Below are 27,899 nucleotides of genomic sequence, written 5' to 3'. Positions count from 1 at the left end.
ACTATTATTATTATCAACTAACATCTTTTCTCTTCAAGGTTCCCAGTGCTTGAAATGAAACATGAGAAAATGCCTGAAAACCACTGATGACGGAATGATTCCCTGGGCCAGGTTTGTGGTGATTGTGAATCTTCTGAAGTCATCTCAGGATTTCAAGTTTGAAGATGGCCTTCATCGGTTGCTTGTTATGAATGTCACACTTCACTCACTCATGCAGCAAGCATGCACCTCACAACTGTGCTTTTAATAATGCATAACATAATGGTTTATTAGATAGCAATTTAAATCCATCAAACTTCTTAAGTGGCTACATTGTACTAGATATTCTTCTATATTATCATATTTAATTATCATTAAGAACATCACGAAGTAGGCATCGTTGTTTCCATTTTTTACAAATAACAAAACTGAGGTTTAGGATGATCAAGTAGCTTAGTCATGATCATATAGTTAATTTAGTGTCATGAAGAATGTACAAACCTTAGCTTTCTGAGACCCTTGAGGTTATAAGCCTCATTTTGTGAACAGCTTTATAGTCACTATCAGTATCTATGGCATTTTTGGAATTATTTTATTGCTTAGTGCTGCCTTTCATATGTAATTAGTGCCCAAATTACCTTAAACATTGATGATATTAAACCTGTGCATTCATTGAGCATTGACATAGATGAATACTGTCTTTTTGTTTCCAATTGTATAACTATCGTCTCACACCCAATCCAAAGAAAGAATCCTGGACTCTCAAAACCAAAGCTCTTCATAAACGTACATTTAACAAGAAAAAAATGGAAGTGTGCAGGATATTACAGTTCTACAAAAGCAGCTGTTATGCATAGAAAGTGAGCATACTTTATGACAGTTTTTAATATCTACTCCAGCTGCAAAAGTGTAATATAATCTAAAAATTATACAGAGTAGTATTCATTGAAATGTGTAAACTTTATTGACAAGAAGACAGCTTCAAAAGAAATAGCAGAGCCCATTTTGTCAATTTTGTTTGGAGGGATTTTTTGGTAAATAACAGAACAGAGCATGATAACTTATATGACACTTTAAATTGCATCTCAGGGCACCCAGTCAATTTTGCAACTTGCATAGCATGAGAAGAAAGCAATTTTGTCAAACCAGAACACAAGACAATCTTAATAAATGTGTTATGTGTTGTTACTTATATAGATGATGTGTATGTGTATTATACACACTTGTTACATAGAGATAGGCACGCACACATACATACACGCACTCACACACAGTTTGCTTTTGTTGTAACAAAAACCAAGTAGTGAGAATGCAGGTGACACAGAGCAAACCATTACTGAAATAAATGGAGAGTTTATTCTTAGAGCAATGAATATTGTACCTCACAACCTATTTGGTATATGACTGTTTCCACACTGAAAAATTTACCTTTTACTAGTTTGCTAAGTTTTTTTCTGTTGTGTATATATTGAGATAATCATAATTTATCTTCTTAATATATTAGTATCATAAATTACATTAATAGGTATTTTTCATCTTTGCATAAAATAGGAATTACATATTATCTGTTCCTTGAATGATTTATTCAATTTACTTATAAAACAATTGAATATAGGTTTTGAGGTTATTGGTCTATGATAATAAATACTGATCCAAATATTTTTTTCTTCTTGGAATATTTTTGTAAGAAGTATATTATTTCTCTCAGTTTTCAAACTTATTAGCCTGTGAGCTTTTGATAATATTATTTTTATTATTTTAGAACTACCTTTTTGGTCTGGAATATTTTTCTTTATATAATTGGAATTTCTTTCATTTGCATCTTCTTTTATTTTTTGTTGAATCTGTCTTGCCGGAGGTTCATGTTAGTAACTTTTAAGTCTCAGCTTTCTGTTTTATGAATATTCTCTACTGCTTTTTGTTCTGGATTTATTAATTTTTCTTTTATCTTTATTATTTCTTTTCCATTTTTAGTTTTTCTCTGTGATTATCATTTAATCTTTTTGAGTTGAATGGTTAGCTTAATTTTATTTTATCTTCCCAGTTTTTCTACTTTATTTATGTACCACACATTTTGGATTGTAGGGTTTTTACTATTTAATTCTAAATATTTTATTTTTCTTTAATAGTTACTTTTAAATGCAAAGAAGTATGTTACTTATATGTCATATATATGGGACTTTTACTTAGATTTTTTTTTATATTGATCTACAGTACTGTCTCCAGAGAACATAAACTATATGATTTCATCCTCTGGAATTTTTTTTTTTAAGAGACAGTGTCTTATTCTGTGCCCAGGCTGGAGTGCAGTGGCAAGATCATAGCTCGCCTCATTTAATTATCATTAAGAACACCATGGAGCAGGCAATAGTGATGTCTTTTACAAATAACAAAACTGAGGTTTAGGATGATCAAGTAACCGTGAACTCCTAGACTCAATGATCCACTTTAGCCTTCCAAGTAGCTAGGACTACAGGCACATGCCACCACACCAGCTAATTTTTTTAAAAAACTTTTTTTTTTGTAGAAATGGGGGGTCTTGCTATGTTGCTCAGGCTGCTCTTGAACTCCTGGTCTCCAGCCTTCCTCCCACCTGGTCTCCCAACATGTTGGGTTTAGAGGCCTGAGCCACTATGCCTGAACTCCTCTGGAATTTATTGAAGTTTCTTTTGTGGCCAAGTTCAGAACCAATTTTTGTAATGTTTTGTGTTTGCTCAAAAAGAAAATGTGTATTCTATATTTTTAAGTAAAAAAATTTTAATAAATAATATTTTGAGGTTATTCATTGAATTATTTAAGTTGTGTGTATCCCACCTAGTATTTTCTTGGATTTATCTATTTTTTTCTGAGAGGGGTATATTAAAATCAACAATAACAATTATTGATTTGCCTGTATATTATTTTTTTAATTTAAATATTCTTTTTGTCTCTCTGCTAATTTATTTTGTTTTTTATTTTTATTTATTTTTTTGTAATTTCAACTTTTATTTTAGATTCAGGAGGTATATGTGCAGGTTTGTTACCTGGGTATATTGCATGATGCTGAGATTTGGGGTATGAATGATCCTGTCACCAAAATGGTGAGCATAGAACCCAACAGTTAGGTTTTCAACCCTTGCTCTCCTCCCTCCCTCTGCCCTCTGGTATCCCCAGTATTTACTGTTGCCACCTTTATATCTATGTGCACCCATTGCTTAGCTCCCACTTACAAGTGAGAACATGTGGTATTTGGTTTTCTGTTCCTGCTTTAATTCACTTAGGATAATGGCCTGCACCTACATCCATGTCGCTGCAAATGACATGATTTTGTTCTTTTTTTGTGGCTATGCAGTATTCCATGGTGTATATGTCCCACATTTTCTTTGTCCAATTCACGGTTGATGAGCACATTGGTTGATTCGATGTCTTTGCTATTGTGAATAGTGCTGCGATGAACATACAAGTACATTTGTGTTTTTGGCAGAAAGATTTATTTTCTTTTGGACATATACCCAGTAATGGGATTGTTGGGTTGAGTAGTAGTGCTATTTTAAGTTCTTTGTGAAGTCTCCAAACTGCTTTCCACAGTGGCTGAACTAATTTATATTCCCACAAAGAGTGTATCAGCATTTCTTTTCTCCACAGCCTTGCCAGGATCTGTTGTTTTTTGAATTTTTAATAATAGCTAATCTGACTTGTGTGAGATAGTTTTTATTTGCATTTCTCTAATGGTTAGTGAGGTTGAGCATTTTTCTGTTTGTTGGCAGCTTGTGTGTCTTCTTTTGAGAAGTGTCCATTCACGTCTTTTGCTGTTGAATTAAGTTCCTTATAGATTTTGGACATTAGACCTTTGTTGGATGCATAGTTCATAAATATTTTCTCCCATTCTGTAGGTTGTCTGCTTCTTCTGCTGATCGTTTCTTTTGCTGTGCAGAAACCCGTTTGGTCTCACTTGTCAATTTTTGTTTTTGTTGCAATTGCTTTTGAAGTCTTAGTCATAAATTCTTTCCTAAAGCCAATATCCAGAATGGTGCCTCCTAGGTTTTCTTTTAGGATTCATATAGTTTGAAGTCTTACATTTAAATCTTTAATTCATCTTCAGTTGATTTCTGTATATCGTGAAAGATAGTGGTTCAGTTTTACTCTTCTGCACATGACTAACCACCTATCCTAGCACCATGTTTTGAATAGGAAGTTCTTTCCTTATTGCTTATTTTTCTTGACTTTATCGAAGATAAGGTGTCTGTGGGTGTGCAGCTTTATTTCTGGGTTCTCTATTCTGTTCGATTGGTCTATGTGTCTGTTTTTGTACAGAGACATGCTGTTTTGGTTACTTTAGCCTTATAGTATAGTTTGAAGTTGGGTAACATGATGCCTGGGACTTTGTTTTTTTTGTTTAGGCATGCCTTGGCTATTGTGGCTCCTTTTTTGGTTCCATATGAATTTCAGAACAACTTTTCCTAATGCTGTGAAAAATGATGGTAGTTTGATAGGGATAGCATTGAATTTGTAGATTGCTTTGGGCAGTATGCCTGTTTTAATGATAATGATTCTTCCAATCCATGAGCATGGAATATTTTTTCCATTTGTTTGTGTTATCTATGATTTCTTTCAACAGTGTTTTGTAGTTTCCCTTGTAGAGATCTTGGTTAGATGTATTGCTAGGGTTTTTGGGGTGTGGCTCTTGTAAATAAGATTACTGCTTTACATAGTCTAAAACAGTATTGTGAGGTGCAGGTATGTTACTTTTAATCCATTGTTTCTTTGACCACTAAGAAACGTATTTTCTACTTTATGACACTTTTTTGCCTTGAATTATATTTTGTGAGAAATAGTTCACTACTCCAACTTTCTGTTGGCTTATATTTGCCTGACACATTATTTTCATTCTTAAGTTTTCAACTTTTTGATATTCTTTAAGTGTGTACCTTAAAGACCAGTGCTTCTCAAACCAACTGGGGGGAAAATCCAGGTTTTATAAATTTTCTATTCTATTTCTGTATCTTCCTTTTGTAAAATGTAGTAAGTGTGGTTTCTAACAAAGAAAATAAACAAAGCCATTCAAAATACAAGCCTACTTGTTATTATTAGCTTGGACAGACATGGAATTACTTTATCAAATTTGTGTAACATTTAATACATTCTAACTCAATTTCTGTAGTTATTTTGTCACAGATTAGTAACAAATAGGTTACAGACAGTTACTAATCTGCATATACTTTGTATAGCCTTTTTGTGGGAAACTATTGCTAGATCTTGGTTGTTTTGTTAATCTAACCTGAGAATCTGCCTTAATTGGTGAGTTTAATCCATTTAAATGCATTACAATTACTATTATGTTAAGATTTATTTCTGCTATCTAAAATCATAATTTTTATTTACTTTTAAAATTACAAATATGACAGTTTCCAATTCAGACTGATATGTTGTTACATTTGTGATTCAAATACCACAAATTGTTTTACTGGTGCAATATTTTTAAAACAGTTAATAATTCTGGGTAAAATTGTGAATAAAAGAAAGCATGTTTATTCCTGGAATATATGAACATATATTTAAAGTGCAACAATACTTTATTTTTATATAAAACAGTTATATTCTGGGCTCAGATTCTCATACCAGTGATTTAAAGAGATTAAAGCTGATTCACAGAAGGAATGAGAGGCAACAGAGAGCCAGACTCTATTGATATTTCCCTGTCCTTCCCTTGATTTGGTGACTTTCATACTTTTTGCTTTAGCTCGTTCTAATTGAGTTTCTGTTGTTTGCTACTAAAAGAATCTGAAAAATAATATGGTTATTTATCAGCACAATATTATTTTACATCAAGGATAATCAGGTTGATCATTATAGGATGCTAGAAGGAGCAGAACAAAGATGTTTAATAAAACCAAAATAATGAAAATTATAGCAAACAGAAAATTATTTAAAATTACAATGGATTATACTATAAAAATAAACTCATAGGAACACTCACTGTGTGAAATTGAAACTTAGTATATGTATTTTTAAATGAAAATAGATTAAAGAAATTGTGTGCCAAGTTTAAGTATTAAAGAAGGTGTCTAATTATAACTAAAACATTAAATCTGTTTAATGTAAATTCCCTTTCTAAATGGAAAACTAGGACACTTATTTATCATATAATCTTTACTAGGTATTATTAGGTGTTCTCTGACAAGACAAATGTTTTCACTGGAAATGGCTACCTTATTATATAGTAGATGTTTTCAGGATACCAGTGTGTAATAATTTTGTCTTTGGTTCAGCTTTGGTGTGGATGGTCTTTGTAAAGTCAGCAGAAGAAATTCTCATTACAATTCAATGTTTCATTATATAGAGGTCAGCTATATAATGTGTGTTAAGATGTCTCAGGTAATGGAACATAAATTCAAAACAATGAAATGTTAAAGAATGGTAAATACCACTACTTCTGTCTTGTGTTGTTCTTTCAGTAGAGTATGAAGTATGTGCTGTTTGACAATCAACTATAGTTAGAGATGAAGGACATGGAAATTAAAATGTAAGAGGAGAATAATTTAAGGGAAACTTCAATGAATAAATCAATATATTCTCTCAGTTTAAGTTTTTAAAAATATGTGATACTCAGATACATGCAAATATTGATGTGTTGAGCCTGCAAAGTAAAAAACATAAAAAATAGAAAGCTAATATATGTTTAATTGTTTAATTTTTGGCTGCTTTCCATTTATCCTTTTTTTTTAAATTACAATTGCTCTTTGTCATTATGGGAACCACCAGTTTCCCAGCTCTCCCCTGTTCTCATCCATAACAATTCTCCTGACTTCATTTGCTGGTCCACCCAGCCTGGATCCCAAGGTTAAATTTTTAGAATTGATACACCTAGAAGCAAAAGAAAAGTCAGATAAATAGTAGGTGTCAAAATGAGGACTCAAAATCAAGTGCTACTGCTACCAAGGCTTTAGTAAAGGCAGTGACTACTGCCACTTCCTTCCTTAATATAACAATATATTATAGCGTTAGCTTAAAAAATAAGAACTTAGTGTTCATTTTTATCTTTTTCTTAGAGCAGAACAAGCACCTGATACATACTGTCGTAGGAAAAAATACATATTTTGTGTATGAGAATGATATTGCCTGTGTTCTCTTTTAAATGTACACTTTATTAACATTTTTTGATGTTGATTAATAATCAAGTTCTGATTACACACACAAATATATATATTCATTTTATCTACTATAAAATTTATTAATACTATAAATTAAGGCATTGGATTATAGAGAAAAGTACCTTTATTTATTTAGCAATTATTATGAAGATAAAAATAATAATATTCTAGTAAAAGTCCACATGTAAGCTTTTAAAAATGTCAATTAAACAGGAAGGAAAACAGGAGTAGTGTAGGATCCATACAGGTCAAAAATACTAGAACAGTTGGATATATCATCAAATTTGGTGGTAGAAAAGCAATGCAAAAATAGTTTGAAATTATTTGCTTTGTTGGAAAGTGTTATTCTCTTTTATCTTTCATCAGTTTGTTTGCTTCTCTGTGTAATCCAATGAAACCAACAGTTTTTATTGTGTGTCAAACTCACATTCAGGTAATGAAACATTTGCAATTCTGCTGGAAGTTATGGTCTAATTCTTGAAAAAAGGGCATTTTAAGTCTCATTATGTATTTTACTGAATTGTTGATTAACTTTTAAATTTTTATTGTTATTACGTATAATATGGAATGACTTGAAATATTTCAACATAACTCTATTTACTACAAACAATTGGAAATTATATGAATCAATATATCCTGTATATTGTTTGCATTATTAATGATACAACATAAAGAAAAAGCACAATGATGCAGGATTTCTTCTCAGTCACTGCAAACCCGGGACCTTCAGCTGGCAATGCTTTGCCTGGGCTTCACTTAGCCATGCTACCTGCTGCAGGAGATGGCCACCCACTTGGCCCACCTGGTCTGAATCTGGCTTGTGCTCTGGCTCCCAAGTTCTTGTCCCATGCCCAAGAAGAATGAGGATGCAGTGACAAAGCATGAGCAAGGTGGAGAATTCTATTGGGTGATGAAACAGCTTTCCATGGAGAGAGGATGCAGGGGTATTCCCCTACCTCAGGGTGTAAAAGTCTCCTTAACATGGCTGAGTCCATGACTTTTTAATAGGCTCAGAATGGGGGAGGGTTATGCCATAGTTAGTATTGAAAAAGGCAACATTCAATTGGTTAAAAGGCATTATTCAGAAAGAATCAACTGGGAAAGGGTGAGCAAACAGTAACAGAAATTCTCACTCTGGGTCACAGGTTTCATGTGGGACCAGCAGTTTGGTCTTTCAGCATTCAGGCTATTTTTGGCTTGAAGGTGGGTTTTCTCTGGGTATGTTCCTATCTGCCTAGGCATTTGGCTGGCTCCTGCCACTCTCAATAACAGAGAAAGTATCTAAATAGAATGACAAAATGACCAACCATCTTCTCAATTTTAAAATTTATGGCTCAGAAATAACACCACACATCCACAACTGTCTCATCTTTGACAAACCTGATAAAAACAAGCAATGGGGAAAGGATTCCCTATTTAATAAATAGTGTTCAGAAACTGGCTAGCCATATGCAGAAAACTGAAACTGGACCCCTTCCTTATACCTTACACAAAAAAATAACTCAAGATAGATTAAAGACTTAAAGGTAAGACCTAAAACCATAAAAACCCTAGAAGAAAACCTAGACAATATCATTCAGGACATAAGCACGGGCAAAGACTTCATGACTAAAACACCAAAAGCAATGGCAACAAAAGCCAAAATTGACAAATGGGATCTAATTAAACTAAAGAGCTTCTGCACAGCAAAAGAAACTATCATCAGAGGAATAGGTAAATTGCAGAATGGGAGAAACTTTTTGCAATCTATCCATCTGACAAAGGGCTAATGTCCAGAATCTACAAAGAACTTAAACAAATTTAAAAGAAAAACAACCCCATCAAAAAGTGGGCAAAGGATATGAAAAGACACTTCTCAAAAGAAGACATTTATGTGGCCAACAAACATGAAAAAAAGCTCATCATCACTGGTCATTAGAGAAATGCAAATCAAAACCACAATGAGATACCATCTCATGCCAGTTAGAACGGTAATCATTAAAAAGTCAGGAAACAACAGATGCTGGAGAGGATGTGGAGAAATAGGAACGCTCTTACACCGTTGGTGGGAGCGTAAATTAGTTTAACCATTGTGGAAGACAGTGTGGCAATTCCTCAATCATCTAGAATCAGAAATACCATTTGACCCAGCAATCCCATTACTGAGTATATACCCAAAGGATTATAAATCATTCTACTCTAAAGACACATGCACACATATGTTTTTGCAGCACTGTTCACAATAGCAAAGACTTGGAACCAACCCAAATGCCCATCAATGACAGACTGGATAAAGAAAATGTGGCACATATATACCATGGAATACTATGCAGACATAAAAAAGATGAGTTCATGCCCTTTGCAGAGACATGGATGAAGCTGGAAACCATCATTCTCAGCAAACTAACACAAGAATAGAAAACCAAACATCACATGTTCTCACTCATAAGTGGGAGTTGAAGAATGAGAACACATGGACACAGGGAGGGGAACATCACATACCAGGGCCTGTTGTGGGGTGGAGGGCTAGGGGAGGGATAGCATTAGGAGAAATACCTAATGTAGTTGACGGGTTGATGGGTGCAACAAACCACCATGACACGTGTATACCTATGTAACAATCCTGCACGTTCTGCACATGGACCCCAGAACTTAAAGTATAATTAAAAAAATAAAATAAAATAAATGGTTCACTATATCTTATTTATAATAGATTTTAATTAGTTTAACCATGTAAATGAATGCTACTATTCAAGAGATAACATTACTGATGAAAATACAATCAGAACCCTGGAAAGAGCACCTTTTTCAAGGCTCCTGATTTTGTAAAAGTATTTCATATAGTGTTGCACATACATCAGTTATATGAAATAGTTGAAAATCTATTTAAACTATATGACTAATATAGACCAATAATCTGAATCTTTCAAACCCAAGACTTTAATTATACTTTCCTCTTCAAACAGTATTTTCCAAATCATGTAGATATTACTTTAATCTTCTACTTTATTTGAATAAATGCTATCCTAATATATTCACATGTTGTTTCATTGTCAATTTATTACAAAGAAAGGACCTTACAAAATATGCTTAGAAATGTTTTCCTCCCTTTCAAATAACTGGGTTCATTTTATTCTGGCAATATAATGAGAAAGAATTACATTCCAATGGTATTTTTTTGAAAAGTTCATCATAGGCATGGGAGAAAGTTCCAAACAGATTTCAAAAGTCTTATTCTTCCTTTTCCCAAAAGAGTTACCTTTACATGTAATCTAGATTATCCATGTCAGTTTCTTTTATGGCTTTACCCCCATCTTCCTTTTTTCACATATTTACATCTTTATTTAACTGCTTTATGTATATATGGATGTAGCTACGTATGTATGTATTCACTTGCTTATTAGCCATCATCTCTAATAGACTGTAAGTTTCGTAAGGGTACGGGATTCATTTTCTCTTACTGCTATGTTCCCAGCATCTCTTCTAAAAACTAGAATGTAAGGTAAGGTTTTTTTGTCTGCTTTACTTGCTACTGTATCCACAGCTTGTAGAATACTGAATGGCATAATAAAAAATAAATTTGGGGGGTTGATGACTATAGTAGACACTTGGTAAAACATTTATTGAATGAATACATCAAATTATACCTACAATTCAAGATTTTTTTCTGGACACTGTTTCTAGATGCAGATGTACCCCAATTTTGGTTGTATTCAGATGGTAGCAGTATGCTAGTTTTACAAAGCAGCACTGCAGCCTTGCTTATCTTTAGGCTTATGTGCTTTTGCAAAGTATGGCATTCAGAATTCAGAATTCCCAATTTGATTGGAATACCTTAAATTATGCTGTATGGCGACAGAGGGTATTTCCAGAGGAAAACAGAGTTGCCTTTTTTTGGGGGGGGGGTAGGGGGGCATATCTGTGGATCTAAATATATTAATTGAGGTTACAAAAATAAACTATATCCAATATATTCTACTTACTGATAAAAGGAAACACTTCACAAGGTTTTATCTAATTATTTTTCAACATTCTTGAGAGGGAGAAGGTGGGAAAAAAATAAGTCATGGCTCGTTTTAGACCTAGATTTTCTACGTAGTCAACTGATACTTGCTCTATTTCCAGGAAGATTATGAGCTAAGATGGTAGACATAATTGTGACAATTCACCTATTTAAAAATTAGCATTTTCTATGAAGAAGAAACCTCAATTATTTGGTGATGATAGGAGATTTGCTATGAATACCTTCACCTACTTAGCCCCATATTTTGTGTTAACGCCAAGTCATAGATTAGAAACCTTGCCATTATAAAGTTAAAATTAATCAGTTATTAAAATATGGACACATTGTCAAGTTATTGCTTCTTTGTATCTTAATAATACACGGTTTGAAACAGTAGAAGTCTGTGGAAAAAAAGGAATCATGATTTGGGGGCTAAAAATACACCTCTGTTTTTTTCCCCTGCTCCCCTATTTCTTTTCTTTTCTTTTTTTTCAGACAGGGTCTCACTCTGTTGCCCAGGCTGGAGTGCAGTGGGGCCTCAACCTCCTGAGTAGCTGGGACTACAGGTGCATGCCATCAGGCCCAGCTAATTTTGTATTTTTAGTAGAGATGGGGTTTCTCCATGTTGGCCACATTGGTCTTGAACTTCTGCCCTCAAGTGATCCACCCACTTCAGCCTCCCAAAGTGCTGGGATTACAGGCGTGAGTGAACATGCCCAGCACGCCCTATCTTCTAACTCTTCTAAACATTCCCCACATCTGCTTTCTCTAGTGGCAACGTTAATGATTAGCCCTCACTGGCACCACTGTGTCTAAAAGAGAGAAAGTAAATGGCTGGAATAGGAATGAGGGACAATAAATGAGAAGACAGTCAAAAATACAATACATTTTCTTAAAAAAAAAAAAAGGATAATTTCATTCCTTTCAACAAATTATGGATTATTTACCTACCTAATTTGATCTTCCTCGAAGACTCCAAATTCACTCACACTCACGAACCATTTTTGAAAAGAAAAATGCATACTAAATACACACCAAGGCAAGTTATGTTGATGTTTTTCTCTCTTCACTCCTGTAACTGATTTTGGCACCTTAATACAAGGATGATAGCATGCAAATCCTCATACAATAACCTAGTTAGAATTCCTACAATAAATAATTCCTATTTCCATCACTTTTAAAGCATCATTGCAAAAAGTAGAGCACAGCAATGTGGCCTTATGTTTCTTATTTTCCAGATCAATTTGTTGTGTGTTTTTTTTTAATTTTAATTTATAATCAGGACAACTGACACTTCCTAATCACATCAAACATGACAATCCTTTCAGAAGCAAATCTCGTTGAACATCAAGGAGCCTGGCTTGTGCTCATAGAGGAGATTTTCCCTGACTGATCTCCAGAAGTTTTTGGCTGGTACTTAACACATTTAGAGTCGAGATTCAAACCAGTTTCCTAATACTTGATGGACAAAAATCTCTTTCGACTGAGCCAAGGAATCTACTCTCTGGTCAGCAGAGCAGAAAGTATGTCCGGGCAGGTGACCTTGGAGTTTCTTGTTTGTATTTTTGGTGGAGAAAAGAGAAACATAGGTACACAAATGGAAATTGATACTGAAAACCTCTGGAATAAAATAGAAACTGCTGCTTTGAGGGTAGAGATGTATTCACCTTAAACTTTCAAAGAGATATATGGAGAGGGAAAGAATATAGGCTTACCTTCCCATTTTGTTTTGCATCTCAGAAAAGTTTAACCTAACAGACAGATACCACTGATCCTATCTTAACGGATACATAATTTTCCAATAAGTCATTTCGTGCGTATTTTTGGCCTATAAAACAGATAGCGATGAGCGCTCCTTGCTAGTTGCAAGCTGGAGCTTGTGTCAGGCTTCACTAGGCACACAAGGCTCTGATTTTGTATCATTAAAGACTCATTATCTCTTTTAATTTCTGTTGAAAGCATTCATCCATAGCTCTAGCTACTACTGAAACAATAGAGGCTCCTAGCATAGTAGTAATGCCGCCCCCCCTTTTCTTTCCCCCGCCAGTTTAAAGAGCCTTTAAAGGATGGTTTGGCTTTCACTATGCAGAAACAGAAAGCTACTGCTCAGGAAAATAGGAGAGGTTATTTCTGTAAGTAACTTCAATTTTAAAGAGTGGCAGAAAATCCTCTGATGTGAATTTCTCAGAGCTAGGAGTCTGCGTACACCTGAATGCTCAATTCCTATTGGGGAAATATTACATTTTCCAAGGAAGAATGGTATGCCTCACTTATGCTTAACCTCAAAGAGGAAAAAAATACTTTAATAAGAATGAAACGGGCTTGGTGTATTGATCTTGCCAATTTGTTGGATATTAATATATATTTGGCAGGGAGCTAAACTCTCCATTGAATTCAACAGTGGATTATATGAACGGTAATTTCTACATTTGCTGGCTTTGTTTACACTTTCATTATACCTCTACTGCATTATCTGATGCCTTCATACAGTTTTCAATCTTATAGCCACTTTAATCTCCTCCTGCACTCAGCATATCTGAGTGAGTTTGTTGGCATAAGGGAATTTTGAAGGTTATATTACAGTACATGAATCAACGGAAAATGAAATGCACTGGAGACACGATCAGCCAGTTTTAATTCATTGCAGAAAGTTATAGATACCAAAATGCATTTAATGTAATCTGATCTCTTTATTCAGTCCTGAATTTACGAGCAATTCACCAGGAGTCAAATGACAACTTTGTTTTAAAAATAGTAGTCTATATTGAATGCCATTTTAATATATCTCTGACATATTTACATTTAAAGAGTAGGGAAAAGTGGGATATTTGAACATAAATTTCTCTTTTCATAGAAAAGAAAAACCTGAGAAAGATGATACTTTTGTTCATTGAAACATTATCTGTCATCATAACATAGGTCAGCTTGGTGATAGCAATTAAATAAATCCAGCTCATCAGTCCAGCTGACAAACAGATTAGAAGCCCCCAAGATTACCAAGCATTTCATTTATTATAAGGAGGAGGCCAATTGCACCATTGTACTCAGCTCTATAAAAAACATTTGTGGAAACAAGACTGCTTTTTGCCCAGAATGATCAAATAATGTTCTCGTTCAAACTGGTCAACAAGAAGATCTGTCAAGGGGTTTCCCAAACAGCTTCTCCAACAGCAACTTGAATAGATGATAAACTTCCATCAGTTGTTGTTTGGTTACAAGACGTGGGCCTTCATTCTGTGTCCTAAATCATTTTTGGTGATTTTGACGCCATCAACATCACTAGTCTCACCTGGGGAAAAACTAAGTAACCTTTTCTGACTCATATTTGAGAAATCTCCTTTTCCTATATACCATAGCACAGGCATTTAAGTTGAAGGAAAAATGTGAAAATTCTACTTGCTATTTATATTTCAACATACAAAATTTGTCATCTACTACAAACAAATAAAATTCCCAACTTGTATCTCTGGAAACTTCTTATTGTTTATTTAGAAAAGCTATGTAATTTTAATAAAACCAAGGAAATAATGCTATTTGTTGTAACATTTTAGCTTATGAAATGAGGAATTTTAGCTTATGAAATGTGGAAATTGTTATATATTATTCTAAAATAATATATAGTACTTATAGAAAATAAAAATATATTTTATGTATTTATATTATTTATAAGATAATTGCATAAATACACTTTTTTACTACATATGTGAAATAAAACTTGAGGTTTTACCATAAATTTTATGGAATAACAAGAGCATTTGAATGGAGGGTGTTCTGAGTGGTTGGTTGAATAGAACACTTTTGTAATTAGAACTGAATGCTGTATTACTTTAGAGTTACAATAATCATAGTAAACATTTTCCTAATAAGGCTCAAACAGCTAGTTCTTATTTAATAGATACAAATTTCCATTCCAAGAATATTCCAAACTAAAAATGGACCATATTTAAATACTCTTATTTACTCAGTTCATTTTACTCTGCCAAAAGAATGATATAATACATTTTCCTGATGTTTGTTTTAAAAGTAGGTCAAAGAAATGGTAGGAGAAAAAGGAGATAGAGGGTTAGAAGGGGAATAATTTATTTTCAGAATCAAGGACCAGATGCCTTAAAATGTTTGACTCATAGAAATCAGGAGTAAAAACAATTTATTAGACTAATCTACCTACAGTTGTCCAAATAGGCCTATACCCACAGAGGGAAGCCTGAGCCAATCTAGTTTAAATGAGGTAAGAAAGAGTTGCCACCATTTCCTTTGAAAGGGTGATTTTCCCAGACTCCAACAAACCTCAGTGTTAGGAAATACTTCTTAATATACAACTTAAGTATTCTCTTGCTCGATTTCATTCAATTATTCCCAATTATTCACCCTCTGCTACATTTCTTATGTGTTTATTTCTTTTAAAAACGAGTTGTCTAGTCATACTCTGCTTTAATTTCCACCCATTCAAGCTACATTTAGTCCTTTATGATTTCATTACGAATGAATTCCTCCAATCAAAGGTATTTATTTTTCTTATTTCAAACTGATTTTTTTGTGGGGAAGGTAGAGCTGTGAGGTGATAGTGTTTTAATTATGTTCTTATAAGTGGTATGAAGAAAGTGTAAACACTGAACTTCTCACAATGAGGCCTAAGACAACATACTCCTGAAAATCAGATACTGAGAGCTTTTTAATGTTAACAATTTGTTACATCTCTTCCTTTTGAATATTCAAAGACTTTGAATTTTTGGTGTAAATTTCAAGTGACCTTTGCTGTGCAAAAAGTTCAACTTTTCATGATGATGCCAGGTTTGCCAAATAGAATGAGAATTATATATTATTTGCCTTTGAGCTGCTATTTTTCACAAGCTTTGTAATTATTTCAATTATGTTTAAATTACAAAAATGATCACAACAAAAATATAATACACTTAATGGAAAATGGAAGAACTAACACTGGATTTGGGTGCACAGACTTACGATAAAATAATAAATGATTTAAATTGTCGTTATTTTGTGTTAATAGAACCTTGGATTGAAATGACAAAGACAGTATTCGAAATTGATTTTCTTTACTTCTAGGTAAGAAGACTGGTGGTGCTGCTGGAATAAAAGGAGTGATGGAAGACAGATGAGGGCATGAGAAAAGATAAGAACAAAGTCTTTAACAGCAGTTTGCAGGAGAAAATGCCCATTACTTAGGAGTGAAGTTTTAGAACACTGAAGTCAGTGTTTGCAAAGAACAAGAGACCCAGAGGTCCACTTAACGCTATCCCAAATCCTAAGCCAACAACCTCCCACCTTTTTGATCCTTTCAGCATTCTTTCCTCCTTCTCACCAGTTTCCTCTCTTTACCTGTATTTGGAGTTGGCTTTTAAAAGATTAAGGTTTTATCCTTTATAGGAAAGTTCAAATTTTAAAACATTTTGAAGATAAAAAGACTTCAAGATTTCAAGTATACAGAAAACATATTTAAACAAAATGTTATTTGATGGGTGCAGCACAGCAACATGGCACAAGTATACATATGTAACAAACCTGCACGTTATGCACATGTACCCTAGAACTTAAAGTATAATAATAATAAAAAATAAATTTAAAAAAGTTATTTATGTAGATAATTATATAGATAATTACAGTATTGCTGGGGTGGCTTGTATTAGTTAGGGTTCTCTCGAGAAAGAACCAACGGGATGTATGTGTGTGTGTGTATGTTTGTGTATACATATATATATGTATACACATATGTATATCTTCGTGTGTGTGTGCTTTTGTGTGTATATGTATATGTATGTATATACACACACACACACATATATATACACCCACAGAGATTTATTATTAGGAACTGGCTCATGTGATTCTGGAGGCTGAGAAGTCCCACAACGTGCCATCTGCAAGTTGGATGCCCAGGAAAGTGGACGGTAGAGTTTTAGACCAAACCCAAAGGCCCAAGAACCTGGAGAGCCAATGTCTAAGGACAAGAGAAGATGAATGCATTAGCTCATAGAGCAAATTTGCCCTTCCTCTGCATTTGTTCAGGCCCTCAATGGATTCGATGATGTCCAGCTGTATTGGCGAGGACAATCTTCTTTACTCAGTCTAGCAATTCAAATGCTAATCTCTTCTAGAAACACTCTTATGAACATGCCCAGAAATCAAGTTTTACCACTTCTTTGGGCATTCAGTTAAGTTGATACACACATTTTAACCATCACTTGAGGTCAGCCCACCTCAGCCACCCAAGTTTAAATTGTCTCCCAAATGTTCCAAATTTATGTATATATAATGAAAAAAGTTCCTACAATTGTCAGAAACGTGTAGAACTGATCTAAGTGCATGAAACCTGATATAGTTTGGCTCTGTGTCCCCACCCAAATCTCATCTCGTAGCTCCCATAATTCCCACGTGTTGTGAGAGGGAACCGGTGGGAGATGATTGAATCATGGGGGCGGGTCTTTCCCATGCTGTTCTCTTGATAGTGAATGAGTTTTGCAAGATCTGATGTTTTTAAAAACAGGAATTTCTCTGCACATGCCCTATCTTTGCCTGCTGCCATCCACGTTAAGATGTGACTTGCTCCTCCTTGCCTTCTAGCATGATTGTGAGGCCTCCACAGCCATGTGGAACTGTAAGGCCAATAAACCTCTTTCTTTTGTAAATTGCCCAGTGTCAGGTATGACTTTATCAGCAGCATGAAAACAGACTAATACAAAACCAGTTATGCAAATTGGCAAGTATGCTTGAGTAAGGATTCTTTGTTTCCCTAACAGTCTTAACATTGAAACTTTTTCATCTTGGTAGAAAATGGAAGCAAGAAAAAATTATGAGGATCAACTTTTTTGTTCTGATATATCTTGTTCTGATAGTCTTTGCCGTCTTCAACAATTTTTGTTTCTGCACCTTTCTGCAAAGGTGTACCTTTGCACTATACTATCACACCCCTTCAATTTGCCACATGAGCAAATTTATGTTTCCTGTTGAAAATCATGAGTCTACTCACCAGAATAAATGTTAAGAACAATGGTGCTTTTGAATTGAAGGAATAATGCAATATTTTATTGGTGACACTCATAAAAGGGTGAGCATTGCAAATACTGCAAACATTAATATAACCTGTGGTCCTCACACTACACTTTGAAATTTGTTTTTGCAATTCACCAGTAATTGAATACAATCAATCAATCATTCTTTCGTTACATATGTTAATTCAAATGTTTGTAACTTCATTGCATTTTGAAATTTGCTGTCTAAACAGATTGCCAATGCTATCCCAGAATGCACAAAGAAAAGAAAGCATTGATACAGAAATCAAAATGGAAAGTAAAAACTCTGAGTGTAGTTGTGGCTGAGGGTTAGGGGGCAATGGTGCAGAAAGGAAAGCTGGGATAGAAATGATGCATGTTAATTCATATAGCAACTGCATTCATCCATTTGAGGTAATGCAAACTCATGATAAAAGTAAAATGACCAAATCCAATTATATGCATCAATTCTGTCTTCTTGAGCAATTATCATTCTTTCGTAAACTGCAATTTTGGCCACTTGTGTGTACCAACCCTTAATTGTCAGTAATTCTCTAGTTTTCTAGCATTTTGTAATGAGATATTTTGCACACAACACTGCTGCTGCCAGCTATTTACATTGTGGAAATGAATTACTGAACAGACATTTAAAAAAAAAAAAAAATCATGGGAGGCAGCCACTTACAGCATTCTTAAATATTTTGTTCTTTTGTTTGATATTTAAAGATGGCAGATTCTTGACATAATATGTAGTGATCTTAAGGTCCCAGACCATAGCTGCTACCTTCCTTTCCATATCACAGTCTCATCAAGAATTACAGAAAGTTCTCTCTTTTATTAAATAATCCTGATACAGACAAGGAAAATATGACTGCATCTACTAGTTATTTAGGTATTATTAAAACTTCATTTTTCTCAGAAATAGTAGGAATACATACTGGTCATAATGTACAAACCAATCTTTCAAAAAGTGTCTGTATGTACTTCCAAAGGACTGCAGTCTTTGATGTGTTTCTCCATACAATTGAGTCAGCCAATGGGTGACAATGTTGAGGGATTACTAATGTCATGGGAATCCAAGGTGGGTACAGTTGGGAAGACTACCTAGATCATTTCACATTTTCTTTCAAAAGAAGGCCGTGTCACCAATTCTTCTCAAAGACACCTAATGACTTTCTAAGAGTGACTTTCAGTGGCCTTTTAAATTGGTTAGTAAAAGTGACGCTGATGGCTGGTGGAGGAGAGCTGGTCCTGGGCATGGGACATTTGGTTCCTCCTGTGCCTCTGCTCCTCACTAGCTATGCAATTCATTTACACTGCCTGGGATGTGAGTTTGATGTTGAAGAGATTGAATTCAATTTGTAAATACCTTCAAATCTCAAATTTTCTTGACTGCTAGTAATTCTGTGGGTTGTGTATTCTCGCAAGCATTTCCCAAGATTTCAAATGAGCTCGTGGTTACTTGAAGCTAATTTTAATGCAGTCTTTACCATTTTCTGATTGCCCATTCTTGCTTTTGTTGCCTTTTTTAAAGTGAATTTTTAAAAGTCTAAATATGAGCGATTTTGGAATTCTTTTCTTACTTCTTTTATTGTTTGATCTCATTTTTTCTCCTATCATATTTGGACTGCTAGATTGAAAATACATTTAAAAATTTTTTGTTTTCCTGATCTCTCCATATTTGGAATGCCTTCTGTTAGACTTTGATCTTGTTTGCTTGCTCTCATAATGTTCCATTTTGTCCATGGTCATCCTGAGAAGATCTTTCTGAAATCAGCATTCTGCTCACCCTATTCTTTTTGCATTTTCTTTATTGCATATCCATCAAGGCCTAAATTCTCTATTCAGATTTGGAATCTCTTCCAACTTATATTGTAATTCTTATTTATTTCTTAGATTTAAATAATATTCCATTTAGTCCATTTATGTCTGGATGTCCACTACCTTATGTCCCAAACTAAATGTATTCCCTTCCCACCCATGACATATGGTTATATATACTGGTTTTCATCCACAGTTCCTGACTCATAACTTCCAGAGCCCTTGTCACAGTCTCTTGTAATGTTGGAGGTACTTTAGGCAACAGGAGACCTTAGAAAACATAGTCTCTCTTTCTCTAAACATTTTCTGTTCTCCTTTTGCCTGCCCAAAGCAGAACTCTAATCTTTCTCTGCCTTTCTGATTGTGGGTAATAAGACCCTCATTTCAGAGGGGGTCCTGTCCCATACCTGGAGGAAGAAATGCTGCACACAGAGGCCAAGAAGAATCTGGACAGAACTCGCTGGGTTTCCCCACTCAGCCTATGAGCATTAGATCATACCCTTTTTGTTCAATCATTTCTATGCAGTGGTCAATCGTGCCTATCCAACGAAGTCTCCACAAAAGGTCCTGGAGTGTGGTGTGCCCACGTGCATGAAAGCTGTGTGTTCCTTCCCTCATACCTCACCCCATGCATCTCTTCACGTGTATACTTTGTAATAAGCCAGTAAACATAAGTATTTCCCTGAGTTCTGTGAGCTTCTCTAGCATATTAATTGAACCCCAAGATGGGGTCATGGGAACCTCAACTTGAAGCAGGTCAGTCAGTTCTGGAGACCTGGACATGCAACTGGTAGGAAGTGAGGTAGAGGACAGTCTTACAGGACTGAGCCCTCAACCTATGGGATCTGACGCTATCTCCAGGTAGATAGTGTTGGAATTGAATTGGAGGACACCTAGCTGGTGTGAGCTGCAGAATTGATGGCTTGCTTGGTGTATGGGGAGAAACCCCTGCATACAGAAATCTTTTGTGATGATTTTTTGTGGTGTGAAAGCAGAAAAAAGAGTTCATTTTTTTTTTCTTTTTTCAGACTACCCAACATTCCTTTTTTCTCTTAGATAATGATGTCATTATCCACAGTCCTTACTGCTAGAAATTTTGGCAGCACCCTCAGCCTCTCCTTTCCTATTCATCTTCCAATGGGTCAGCATCCCCATTGCCACAGCCTTGGCTTGTACATTCCCATTTCAATTCATATCCTTCCCTCACTTCCAGAGATGTAATCTTTATAGAGTTAAACTGTGTAAGGGGAGTTCCAAAAGATTGAAGATGCTTGTGAGAGGGAAGTTGGCATCTCTTTTCTCAGTTGGTCATTTGGCTAGGCAGCTGACTTGTTCATTTGCCCTGCATCGATACCTGGGCAGAGCAAAAGTAATTTGAGAGAAAGAGATGACAGCACAGAGCAAAGGAAGAGTGGCAGAGCAGGCATCACGGAAGTGCATGAGTTCTCTTTGGGTCAAGGGGGATCACAGAAGCCTGGAGGCTGGAGCAAATGACTCACAAAGGGACTGTGATCTTTTGATGCGAGCAGGAGCTAAAAGATTTGGAAGACATTGAGATGGAGCTGCTTGGTGTCTGTACACAGAGATTCGCAACAGCCAGAGGAACAGAGACCAGCAGCCCCAAGAGATGTATATAGAATTAGGCCTTGAAAAGGGAAGGTGCAGGATGTGTCTGTGGGTGGAGCTGTGTCTCTGAGCATATCATAAACACCCCATAGCCCCAGAAACAACATCAAAAGGGGGACTTACACTTTCCTTCTTCAGGTCTCCGCAGCCATACAGCTGGGCTGCAGTGGATATCTTTAAATGTGGTGGGAAAAAAGAAATTTTAAACTGAAAATGAAGAATTTTAACTTTAATAACTGGAAGTGCCTGGGAGATTTTGAAATCTGCCCAAGATGTGACTTAGCATGAGTCCACAGGATAGTGAAACTTGACATAGTGCAAGGGGCAATGATGAAAAGAAAAAAATAAAAACTGTACCTTCACCCCACCATTCTGAGACAATTGAAAAAACTATCTAATTATCACTTAACCACACTGTATGATATTTTTCTACTTATGTGTCTATTTCCCCAAGCAGGACCTCTGTATCCCATTTCATATATGCTCAAAAATATCTATTGAATGAACGGGGGATTACATGTACAAATAAGTCACTCTTCAAATCAGTATACCAAGGGAGATGTGAGGGACACAAAAAGGGAAATAATTAGGCAAAAATGATCTGCAATTTTTAAGGTGATAAGTTCTATTTAAGTAGTGAAACATGTATATTCATAGCTAAAAAATGGCATTCGTAATTAGTTGCCTGTATGTATCCCATCCTTCTTCCCTCTCTATCCTCACTTCCCTTTTAATCTAAAATCTTCCACCTCTACAAAAGACATACAATTGCTACTATGCTTTACAATGCCATTGACTTTGGTTGTAGAATCTTGACTGGCTAGTTTTGTATGTTAACCAACACTTACCTGTGTGAAGATGATATGTAAAACCAAATTAAAAGAGGCCATTGTTTCTTCTAGGTCAACATTTTCCCTTCTTCACATTTTTTAATGCAATATTCTCAAATCACTTGACATAGTTCCCTTATTTGGTTTTGAAACTGCAAATAGGAACTTTTCATTATTTTAGACCCATGTCTGTATGAGGCTGATTCAGAAGATCGAGTATGAGTTACTTTGCTTCTTTAAAAAATTGTACTTCCCATTGCTTTCTGCTTTAGAGCAGCAAACCAATACTGCCATCCACTGTTTCTTTGAATAATCTTTTCCCCACAGTTCTCACCAAGATGTTTTGAAGAAAAACCTGACAATAAAATTAAATCCTTTGCAAGGAGGGACAGTTTGTTAATTTTGAGCAGGCACTGCCCTAGCTATCATAAAGGAATCAAACATGACTTATCTTCTTTTTCCAAATACCTCCATGGAGGAGAAACATTCAAAAATGTCACCAAGTCCCATGAGCAGTCTGTAGAGTCAACTTCTTTCTGGGTAACAACAGGAGGGAAGAATTACCTAGTTCCTCTTTGCTTACTGTTGAACTTTGCTTCATTCACCCCCGGGCTCAGGGCCATCTCTCACCCCAGTCTCATTCTAGTCTTCAGGAGGAAAGCCAGTCTCCTCCTCCAAGCCAGCAAACAGTGTGCCTCTGTCTGTCTTACACTCCCATCAGAGAGGCTTCCAGAGAGGAGCACATATTCCTCATATGTAAGTGTCTAACTGATTTTATTCCTTTCTGTTCTGCTCCACAGCTATTCCACCTTTACTGTGTATCTCTTTTTAGTCTTACTTTTTTCATTTCAACTAATAAATTTGCAACTAAGATTATGAGAAATTCTTTATTTTCTTCCCATATGAAATAGAATGGGCCCTTTAAATGACACAGCTCAACTCAAGGGGCCAAGATTTAAGGGAGATGAAGTCATGGCTGCAAGGCCTTGAGATGCCCTAGTCCGATTTCCTGATTCTACAAGTGAAGAAACTGAGACCCAGAGAGAAGAAAACATGTAGAGCCATGGAATCAGTCAATGGCAAAGCCACTAACAAAATCTGTCTCTCAACCTGTGGTCAAATATGATTTTCCTGCAAAATGCACCTTCTAGAAGCACCGTTCATGTTTCCGTCCCTGGGCTACAGACATTTTAAATGGCATTTATAAAAACATAAATCTCCCTGAAGGCCTCTTTGTTTCTCCATGCCTCTCATCACTCCTCTTGCCTCTCATCTCCTGAAAAAGCAAGATGCCTAGGTTGAGAAAGGATCAGCGACAGACACCTTCTTTGTCCGTTTCCCTCAGGAGAGAAGAAGGTGTGGGAACTAGTGGCCTGGAAAGGGAAACTGGGAGGAGGACTGTCTCTTTGTCCTGTTTTAGTAAGAGGACAATTGAATGTTATTTTGCTTATCTAGATTTATAGCTTCTACACTAGGAGACATCAATTCCTTCATTCACTGAGGCACCATTTACGTCCAAACTGTTCTTTAGATTTATGCAGGTCATATCTCCTTATTATCTTTGAAATAGCCCTAAAGCAGGCTGAGTGGTAATACTAGAAAGCTGAGCATCTCACTCAGTGTTTATTCAATGTTATTCATTCAGCAAACATAACCTGCTTTAATAAACACACAAATATGTGTTTCCTATTTCCATCAGATGCCCATTCAATGAGGGGTTACCACTTTTGACTTTACGGGTTGACGTTGTGTGGGTGTGAGATTGAGCCATACGAAGCTTTACTGCAAATCATGATGGAGCTGGAGTGCTTTAAGAAAAATCATTATTTTCTCTTAACAGAATTTTTTTCCAAATAAGTGATTATTAAAGATGAAAGTGATTTAAACAATCTATTGGAGGCTGGTAGGTATAAAATACATTGTGAAAGGACCACAGTGGGCCGAAAAGGGCATCAATTAGTTTGGTTGTAAGGTAAAAGGTCGGAAGAAAACGACTATTTACCAAAATCCTATTATGTACCAGGCATTATGTAAGAAATTTTGAACATGTTATCCCATTCTTCATAAAGCTGTGGAAGTCATTCTAACTATATTCACTTTTCCAGTGAATAAACTAAGACTAGGAGAACAAGGGACTTCCCTGAGGTTACTTAGCAGGTAAGAGTCAACATGAGGAAAGTGTCCGGGTGTGTCTAAAGAGATGGCTTACAGAAGCAAGTGAGCTTAAGGCATACACTGGCAACAGGAAGTCAATTTACTTGTCTGGAGGGGAGAATTCATAAGGAATATTGAGGTAGGGGCCTAGAAAGATTGAAACTCTGAAAGCTACATTAAAATCATTTGATTTTTATTCTGTACACAATGAGGAATTGTTGGAAGGGTCATCGAAGCTGTGTTTTAGGGAAAGAAATCTAGGAGTCTTGTGCAAAGTGGATATTGCGAATAATAAGACCAAGTTAAACACTATTACAATAGCCCAGAAATGGTACTACAGTCTTCCCCCTTATCCACGGTTTTGCTTTCTGTGTTTTCAGTTATGCTTAGTCAACCACAGTCTGAAAACAAGTGATTACAGCAGAATAAGATATTTTCAGAGAGAGAGAGAGGCAATGAATTTCATTACAGTACATTGTTATCATTGTTCTGTTTCATGATTAGTTATTGTTAATCTTTTATTGTGCCTAAATTAAACTTTCTATAGGTATGTGCATATAGGAAAAAACGTAATATAAATCGTCAACTCTTTGTATCTGTGGGTCCTACATCTGCAGATTCAACCAACTGCAAATAAAAAATATTTTAAAAATGCAGCAATAAAAATCATACAAATAAAAATATAGTATAACAACTATTTACATAGCATTTACATTGCATTAGGTATTATAAGTAATCTAGATATTATTTAAAGTATTTGGGAAGATGTACCCTAGGTTATATGTAAATAATATGCCATTTTATATAAGAGACTTGAGCTGTTTTGAATTTTGGTATCTGCACGGGGGTCCTAGAACCAGTCCCCTCCCCGGGATACTGAGAGAAGACTGTGTAGAGTTTGGTACTATCCTTGATTTCAGGCATTCACTAAGGCCTTGAAATGTATTCTTCACAAATAAAGGGGGACTGCTATAATAGGAAGATAAAAAGCAACTATATAGGGTGGCCTACTTCTTAGTTTGTTGAGCCTGTTATAACAGAACACCATAGACTGGGTGGCTTATACACAATGGAAAATTATTTCTCACAGTCCTGGAGGCTGGGAAGTCCAAGAACAAAGCTCCAGAAGAGTCAGTATCTGGTGAGGGCAAGCTTTCTGGTTCATAGACAATGGTCTTCCCGCTGTAGCCTTACATGGCAGAAGGGGCAAGTGAGTTCTCTGGGGCCTCTTTCATAAGGACACTAAGCCCACTCATAAGGGCTCTACCTTCATTACCTAATTCCCTACCAAAGGCCCCATCTCCAAATATCACATTGGACCTTAGGATTTAACATATGAATTTTGGATGGGCACAAACATTCAATATAGTGCCTTAAATTAACAATAATAACCTGACAATGTCATTAATTAATTAATTCCACAATATTTATCACTGCTCTAGGTACTGGCATCTTACACTTCAATAAGGAGCCTATTTTTAAAGATTAAACATTTTATTTTGAAACATGGATCCACATGCAAATTGTAGAAAATAATGAAGAGAAATTCTGTTTCCTCTTTTCCCAGTTTCTCCCAATGATAATATTTTGCAAAATTATTATACAAGATCACAGCCAGGATACTGACATTAATACATTCTCATGATCTTATTCGGATTTCCCCAGGTTTACTTGTACCCGTATGTTTTTTTTTTTTAATTCTTATTTATTCTACAGGCCTAGTACTTGTTACTTTGTTTAGTTAATCAGTTTCTATCATAAATCCTCATCAGTTCTCTAGTTCACCACAAAGAGAGTCTAAGAACCTTGTTAAATGCACCACTGACCACCCTTTCCTTCACTCAGGTCCCAATCCAATATTCTCAAACTGTGTTTAAAACTTATTTCTTGAGGTTAAAACCTGCTTCTGCTTTCCTTCAGCTGGTTTTTATCTATCCTGAAAGTTTTGGAAAACTTGTTAGGCTTTTTTCTGTCATTCCAATAAATACAATCCATTAACTTACTGGAATAGTGTTCATTCTTAGAAAGCCATGTATTCTCTTGGTCTCTAGACACATTCTTCTCTCTTGCAAGGATCTGTCTGTATTATGGCCTCCAAATGCAACATACCAGACTGATAGATGTTATTTCTTATTCAAATTGAGCATTGTGACTTTGGGTATCATTTCTATTGTCTCTGAGCCTCTCAATATTATTGCCAGATTTTATTGAGGTATAATAGACAAGTAGCAATTATATATATATATGTATATATATTTAAAGTGGACAATGTGATATTTTGATATGCACATATATCATGAAATGATTACCATTATCAAGATAATTAACATATCTGCCACATGACAAAATGCCTTATTTTTGTGGTTACAACATCTAAGATCTACTCTCTCAGCAAATTTCAAGTATACAATACAATGTTATTAACTATAGTCACTACGCTATACATTACATGTCCAGAACTTATTCATCCCATGCAACTTTGTACCTGTTGACCAACATCTCCCCATTTTCCCCAACCCAGCTTCTATTAATCACCTTCATATTCTCTACTTCTGTAAGTTCAGTTTTTTTAGATTTCACATGTAACTGGGTTCTTGTAATATTTGCCTTTCTGTGCCTCACTTATTTCATTTAGCATAATGTCCTCTAGTTTTATCCAAGTTGTCAGAAACGACAGGGCTTTCTTAAGGCTAAATAATATTGTATTGTGTATATATATCACATTTTCTTCATCCAGTCATCCACTGATGGACACTTACATTGATTCTGTGTCTTGGCCATTGTGAATAATGCTGCAATGAACATGGGAGTGCAGATACCTTTTCCACATGCTGATTTAGTTTCCTTTGGATATAAATCCAGAAGTAGGATTGCTGAATCATATGGTAGTACTGTTTTAAATTTTTTGAGGAACCTCCCTACTGTTTTCTATATTGGCTGTACTAATTTACATTCTCATTCATAGTGTACAGGGCTCCCTTTCTCTACATACTCACCAACACTTGTTAGCTTTTGGCTGTTTTCTAATAGCTATTCTACCAGGTATGAAGTGGTGTCTTAATTGTGTTTTCTATTGGTCTTTGCCTAGTGACTAGTGATGTTGAACATTTTTTTCATATACCTATTGGCCAGTTGTATGCCTTCTTTTGGGAAAGTTTGGTTAGGCCCCTTGCACTCTTTTAAATTGAGTTTTTGTTTTCTTGTGATTGAGTTGTTTGAATTCCTTCCATATTTTGGATATTAACCCCTCATCAGATGTGTGGTTTGCAAACATTTTTTTCCCTATTTTGTAGGTTGTCTTTTCAGTCGCTTGATTCTATCTTTTGCTGTGCATAAGTTTTTAGTTTGATGGAATCTAATCTGTCTATTT

The sequence above is a fragment of the Macaca fascicularis genome, chromosome 7 (genome assembly GCF_037993035.2).
Source record: "Macaca fascicularis isolate 582-1 chromosome 7, T2T-MFA8v1.1".
NCBI lineage: Eukaryota > Metazoa > Chordata > Mammalia > Primates > Cercopithecidae > Macaca > Macaca fascicularis.
Note: the sequence above shows the minus strand (reverse complement) of the source record.